We start from the raw sequence: 7,903 nt of genomic DNA on the forward strand, positions 1-7,903 counted from the left end.
GGAATTCTCAAAATATTCCTAGTAACACACATGCTGCATTTGTGGAAAGAGTGCAATTGTGCATGTCTATTCTCTTTCTTACTAATGAGTCTCTTTCACTTTTTTCTATTTTAGAAGCCTTAAAACCTTAGAAAGAGAGGTCACTTGGAAACATTTTAAATGAGTGGGAAGCCATCACAACAGAAATTCTTCAAAGAATCAGTCATTAAGGAATGTCACTTCAGTGCATTCAGCTACCACATATATTCTCAACTAGCTGCAGTAAAATTCAATCATGCAACTCTTATTAACCTAGTAAGTGACTGAAGGAGTGCACAAACCCCACACTGGAAATGAATGGGTTAAAGAGCTACTCTGGGCCCAAGTAGACATGCCCCACTGTACCTGCACAGGCTGGAGGAACTCAAAAAGGGGAGCACAGTGGAGGAGAGCTGACCTACACTCTGAGCTCCTGCTGCCTGAGGCCTCGCTATATTGACCTGACCAAGCCTACAAAAAAGGAACCTGTGATTCTGTAAATTTCAGAGATTTATTTTTGTGTTTAGTTCTTTCTTTTTCCCCTGGGGTAGAGAGAGGACAGGTAGGAAGTGATCCACGGAGGCAGCCATATAGCACCTGAGGGTGCAGGGTTTAGCTGCCTACCCTTGCGCCCTGGATTGGAGCCTGGTGGAGAGGGTGGGCCCAGGCTTTTCTACCAACCCCTAAAGAGCTACAAATATGGAAGTCTATCCTTTGAAGTGGGACTGGGTTAGGGGAAGATCCTGGAAGTACAAGGGTGTGAACCATGACACCCTGACCCAAGGAAGAAGCCCTGATTCCCTTGCTTAATCCTGAAGACTTCCTAACATTGGACTCTGTATATATACCCTGCAAGGGGAGGACTTGGAAAGTCACCTGGCCAGAGGGCTGATTGACGGAAAGGACAGACCACTGTAGGGCAGGATAGGATGATAGTAAGAAAGTGTCATGCCTGGGAGGAAGACAACCTCCCATGCTCCTGCCACTGATGGTGAGTGTTCCCCTGTATAGTGCCGTATATCGTGTTATATGGCATCTACAGTGCTGCAAATATTACATAGAACTTGAGGATATTTAGCATCTGACTATATGTCCATAAGAGTGGCACTTGTAAGTTCGTATAAGTCCACAAGATACCAACACAATTAATACTAATGGGATTTTCCTAGAACAGACTAAGCAAAGATGTGATTGAATGTAAGAGTCCCATTGACTTTCATAACCTTTATACCTTGCTCTATCTAGCTTTGTATAAGGTCGCCTTTCACCATGGTACCTGTGGATGTGTTGGATAGAAAACGTTCCATTTATTAAGTGTACATAGCTGCCATTTTGGATTGGTGAAAGGACAGCTGGTCATCCATCTTGGCACCCCTTCTCCTTTAGCTCTTGGGCTCTTTTTCAAGTTTGGCACCAAAGCAGAGGGAAAGGCGGGAAAGATAGTGTCACGTGATAGTGAAATCTGCCTCGCAACAGGGAACGTACATAAGGGTGTGTTCAATCCCTGAGGGGGGGTTCTTTCTGTGTCTCTGGATGCTGTGAAAGCAGGTCATCCCTGTGAGGCATAGAATCCCTGCCACACCACTGGCCTTGGTGCTAACTAGAGCCCTGAGGGAATAAGACTTAAGGTGGACCAGTAACACCTAATAAGGTTCCTTTGAACTTACCTTCACTCGCCTATTAAACCATCACACATTGTAGTGTCCACATTCAGCACACAGGACCTAGAGGTCAAGAGTAGAAGTCAGAAGACATCCTGCCAAAGATGTACTTACCTGTCACAGAGGTTCCTGAACTCCGATTTCTGTTGTGTTCCTGATCCTTCCCTGAGGTCCTGGTTCCCGTCTGTGTTCCTGTTCTCCTGTCCAGTGTCTGCAAGACATGGTATAGTCCTCTGTTATTTTTGTAAACCCCAGTGTGTAAGGGTTTGGGCTCTGGGGTTCATTCCCCATTATACTATCTGTGTTAACAACTGAGCAGTTATTCTTTGTGTTATCTTAGTTGCAGGGAGTGCTAGTTTGTTTTTGTGTATCTCAATAAACACCATTTTGTTGTTTGCAACCTTAACCTGCCTATGTCTTAACTACACTAAAACACTATTGATAGATGCGGAGGAGGGTAGAATACTGCAGATAGTATTCTGTGAAATAAAACCTAATCTTAACTGTCTCAGGCTAGCAGATGGGATAAAATTCAGGTCTTTAAAAACTCTTTTATTCCAGGAGGAGGAGAGAAAGAGAGACTAACTGGGCTGAAAATTTAATTCCCACCCTGTGCCTACTAAAACAGATACGCTATTGGAAGAAGAGTGGGAGTCTGCCACTCTAATTTGGGCAAACTCTGTACAATGACACTGAGGTGGGAGCGGGGTGGAGAGGTCCTTCAGCCACAGCTTGGTATCTCCACACCCTCTCTTTGAGGTGAGGATTTTTATTTTAAACATTCCTGCCCCTTAGACCAGGGAGGGAGTGCTCTGTCTCCCCTCATGGTACACTCAGCTTGAGTTCATTTCTAGGTAATTTCTGCTAGCTATGTGAACCCAGCATGGTTGATGGGCAGGGCTAGAACCGAAGGCCCTGGAGTTTGGAAAGCAAGATGAGAATTTACGTGAGTTTCTATCCACTCCTGAACAACTTTTGGGAGGTTGAAGAGACTCTTACCCTTCTAGCCAATGGCAGGGCTTGCAACACCCCTACATCAACAGGCTCTGCTATAGGATCTATCAGCCCACTACATCCCTAAGAAATGGCTTTAGCTAGTGCAGGGGTCGGCAATGTTCGGCACGCGGCTCGCCAGGGTAAGCACCCTGGTGGGCCGGGCCAGTTTTATTTACCTGCTGACGCGGCAGGTTCGGCCGATCGCGGCCCCCACTGGCTGCGGTTCGCCGTCCCGGGCCAATGGGGGCGGCGAGAAGCAGCACGGGCGAGCGATGTGCTGGCCGCGGCTTCTCGCTGCTCCCATTGGCCCGGGACGGCGAACCGCGGCGAGTGGGGGCCACGATCGGCCGAACCTGCCACGTCAGCAGGTAAATAAAACTGGCCCGGCCCGCCAGGGTGCTTACGCTGGTGAACCACGTGCCGAACGTTGCCAACCCCTGAGCTAGTGGTTTTCATAGTCACAAACTCATTCTCAGTTGCTTTGCTGGCTGGTTTGTGCTCACATGCTCAGAGTCTAATTGATCTCCATCTGTGGGGTTGGGAGGGAATTTTCCCCCAGGTCAGATTGGCAGTGACTTATTTATTTATTTATTTTATTTGGGGCCTACCTCTGCAACACTGGGCACAGGTCCCTTGATGGAATCATCTGGGTCTCTCTCACTTAATTAATTCCTTGCCATTGCAGGGGCTTTGGTGCACTTTGGTTCCTCCTATTCTTTGCCTGATGCACACAATAGTTTAGCCTCCTGTGAGCTGTAATACTTTGGTCTAACTTTGGTTGTGGGGCTTAGTGTATGGGTGCTGGGATATGTTGGTGGCCTGTGATATACAGGAGGTCAGACTACATGATCTGGTGGTCCGTTCTGGCCTTAAATTCTGACTGCATGACATTAGCCAGGGCCTTATCCCATTCTCGACATCCCTGCATGTTGCTGTGGAGGGTCCTTCCACAGACCATTGTTCTCTGGTGTGCAGGAGTGGGGGCGGGGGGGGAGACATCTCTAGGAAAATCTATCTGCTACCTATCCAGAAACCATAGAAAGCTATGGATATTTTTGATTGGGTACCTTAAAAGGCTTTAGGTTTAGGTACAAAACAACCTTACTATCAGCATGAACTCTTAATAATAATTCAAGAAACTTGCCTCCCGCTTGTTTGCCTACTACTAGAAAAGTGACAATTTAAATACATAATTTTAATTTATTAAAATAGCACAAACTGAACATTGAACTGTAGTTAAACTTGATTAACCAGAGTCTTTCCTAACGGTAATATTTCCACAAAATCCAGACATTCCATCTGCTATGCAATAAATGGTCTAATCTCCCTTTTATGCATGTTTAATAGACCTTTAAGTATTTTTAAAATTGTATCACTGCATCTCAAGAAGGTATTGGTATTCTACATATTGGTATATCAGGCAACAACTGTGAAATAAGTCACTTGCTGAAAAGTTACGTCAAATCACTGACTTGGTATCTGAATTTATTCAAGCACAAGTTGGGCCTCTAAATACCGAGTTGTCGTTTCAGTAATAATGAACATGTCCCAAGTACCAAAGGAATCAATACAGAGAGGAAATAAAAATGAATAAATGAGGAAATAAAAGCAATTGTATAAGTTGTCACAGTAACATCAAAGAGCAAGGTTCAAAAGCCCAAGAGAGCTGTCCAATCAATTCCTAACACACATTCCCTTTACAGATAAAATATCTCAAAAGAAAAATATGGTGCTGATAAAATCTGGCAAACTAGTCTAATGAATAATCTAAGTATCTTATTTAATGTTAAAATTCCAATATACCATCTGATATTGCTGGGTTATGCATCACTTTTTCAGCTGGTGGAGAAAGAATACACTACAGCTTTAAGGGATGTCCTGGACCTTATCTACCTGTGTGCCACTCCAGAAATCATAATGTTTTTTTTATCTCTACCATATAGAGGGCAGCCAGACAGATAAATTGGTTAAAAGATAAGCCCTGTCCATTTGCTTGCACATGCCAATATTTGGAAGTATTTGTCCCACATCTCCAACACATGGAATGTCTAGGTTCATGCTGCACTTCTAGGAAATGCGTAAAGCTGGTCACAAAACTCATAACAGTCAGCTAACTAGAAACCTTTATTAGAATTGTGGAATCACTAACACAAGGAAAGAGCCAAGTGGAAAATGAACTCCTACATAGTAAAATGTTGCATAAACTGGAGCTTGAAAAATGTACAGGACACCTACTAGGCTAGAAATAGATAAAAAAAGTTACCAAGGCAGTGCAGGGCTGGAACAAGTGAGATACAGGGACAGCCGCATGGTGAGCAAACTATCACTCTCTTCCAGCTGTGAATGTGGGGAGTTACAGATTATTACTAGGTTCCTATCCCTGGACCCTGTTAGGGCTTTCTCTTACATAATCTCTGGCTCATAGATGTTGGATAAATTTGAAGATTCTGACCCACTTTGGTTGTTTGAAGTAGAATGAGCTCTCTTTCAGTTCTTTGCCTTACTCTGTACCCCCAGAGCCTCCATATTGCTCAGAGGTGAATAGATGGGCCTCTGTTACTACTCCTTCTGTCCAGTCTCTGCCTGGGGGGTTGTTCAGGAAGAATTCCAAGACTTCCTGAAGAACATTTATGTAGCACTTTTCACCCAGAAGGACCCCAAAATACTTTTAGAGACTGAACTGCAATAGTGATCATTTCATCCACTTGTGTAAGGAATGGTGGTATCTGCTTAACAGTACAGTGCTATACAACTGGGTTTCCCTCAAGATCCTGTAATCATCAACTTCCATTCAAATGCTATTCTATGCAAGGGAAGGAGAAGAAATCTGGGATTGACTCAGGCATGGGGAGATTTTCTGTACAAACAGAGGAGGGACTTCTCTCCATGTTGAAGGCCAGAAGAAAGGGAACTCCCAGAAAGTGCATCTTTCCCATCTCCATCGTCATGATGGAAGAAAAACAAGATATTTTGCTCTGTGACAGCCAAATGCTGCAAGCCCAGCGTAAAATAGGACTTATGATACAGACTGTCCTTGTTTTGCCTGGTCTAACACTAGAGCTGGCTAAGCAAGGAGAGTCCAGAATAAAACTCCTATTCTGCAGCAAGGTTGAAGCTTATAGCTGGAAGCAACTCAGGAGAAATAGCTGGTTGACTTTTCTGACCCTTCTTCCCTGTCAGATGGGAGAAGAGCACAGTCAGCTGGGTTGAGGAGACTGTAACGTTAGAAAAATAAGTATTTTCTTTGGAAATAAATGAATTTGTTCCTGTTCACAGCTGTTATAAAGCTTGTTATTTTAAAAAACCTACTTTGTTATATTGCATTTTTTACTTCGTAAACAAAGTGTCAATGTACTTATCACTTCATTTGATTAGTCATAAAACTGTCAGATGAACTCTAGGGCATAATCTTTATTTTTTTAAAACCTGTATTCATTTTTCTCATGACAAAATGAACAATCTCCAGCCAAGCTATTCATCTAAGAGGGAAATTAAATTCACATACCATTCGTATGGATTGTATGTGAAACAGATTCTTGTTTTTTTTCTAACATTCTGCATTCAGCACATAAAATCAGTTCCACTGAAAACAATACATTCAAATAAGTTCATGTTAAGTGGTTCACTTAGTTTACATTATGTAATATACAACAGTATATAAAAATGGAAATAACATTTCCATTAGACCATTTTAAACTGTTGGACAGCTTCCCTTAAAAATCAGAGGCTTAATGAATGTGTTTTGTGAAAAAGGAAAAAAAAATAGAACAAGATTCAGAAAACAAAATTACTGAGTCATCAGTTTGTGCTTGCATAATGATAAACAGCACTACAGCAACATTTAATGTGGTAGCTAGAAATAGCTGTATGGGAGAAACTCTAGTGTGGGATCACTAAAAATATGCACTCTTGTAAGATTTAGAGAAGTCCTAGTAAACCCAGCATTGATGAAATGAGAGATTACTCAATACTAGTGCGAGCCAAGCAATGGTCAGCACTATCAATACAAAGATGCACTTTAGCCTTATTGATTCTGTATTATGGCACTTGTTTATTTTAATGGAATCTAGGCTAAAATACAATACATTTCCCCTCTGCTAATGCTTCTTTCATAAGTCTTACTGTCACTCAGCTGCAGTTTTTTTCTTCTCTAGTCGCCTACAAATAAGAACTTAATTCTTGTTGTATTTACACTAGGCTTCTTTGTAATTTTCTTCTTTCCTGTTTTTACTTAGTTAATTTTTTTCTACTTTGCACACGAGTATCATTTCTTTTTACACATCAGGTGGTGTGTTGCCTGCAAATTGATCTGAAAAAGGAACCTCCAAAGTACAAGCAAATTAGTGAGTGGGCAGGGTTTGAATCATTACATGCAGGAGCTTACATTTCAAATGTGGATACATGGATTTTCCCTCTTTTGATCAATAAGGGACTAGATGAGTCTTCATAGACAGATCACTTCCTATGGTCTTCAGCAGTGGACAGAATTTGTCATCTAATAACAGTGTGGGAGAACTATAGTACCTCAACAGTTGTCTTCATGCTGAACACTGTGAAGCAGCCAATTTTGCCTTCCAAAATGCTGCTGTTGCACACACTTGGATGCTGATTGCAAGTATTTTCTTAAGAGAATCATGTCTTAACATTAAGATTAAAATTACTCCTCTTCTAAAGCCTTCTTTTATACTTCTTCTGCTAGCTTTGTAGCAACAGGAGATAACTGATAAATAGCATCATTCAATTCCATGGTGGCTGTCTGCTGGGTTTTTTTATTTATTAAACAAACAAACCAAAAAAATCAAACAACAACCTGCAGCGTCTCAGCAAGAAGAAAAACTAAATGTCTGCCTGGCGATGAGAATCTCAGCCTACGTGAGAACAAAATGGTAAATTGCACTGCAGTGGAACCAGTGCAGTTCAGCTGTACAAAGGGGTAGGAGCGAGACTTGAGAAGGGCCAGTTATAAGGTATACAATCTCTGTGCATTGTGTAGACTGTGTGGTAATGGACTTTCTGCAAAGCATTGCTCAGGTGTTAGCCCTGGAAAAGGGGTAGGGTATGACCTAAATATCTGCCACTTTGTGTGTTGTGTTAGGAATAAATGATGTGGCAAGTATGCAGAGTTCTGGGAAAGAGATCTTTATGCTAAGTGGCCAGTGTTACAAGCTGTGGCTTTAGAGATTTATGTGTAAGCAACCTGGGCCCAGCTTACATTCCTGAGACCCTCA

Source organism: Malaclemys terrapin, chromosome 7 (genome assembly GCF_027887155.1).
Source record: "Malaclemys terrapin pileata isolate rMalTer1 chromosome 7, rMalTer1.hap1, whole genome shotgun sequence".
NCBI lineage: Eukaryota > Metazoa > Chordata > Testudines > Emydidae > Malaclemys > Malaclemys terrapin.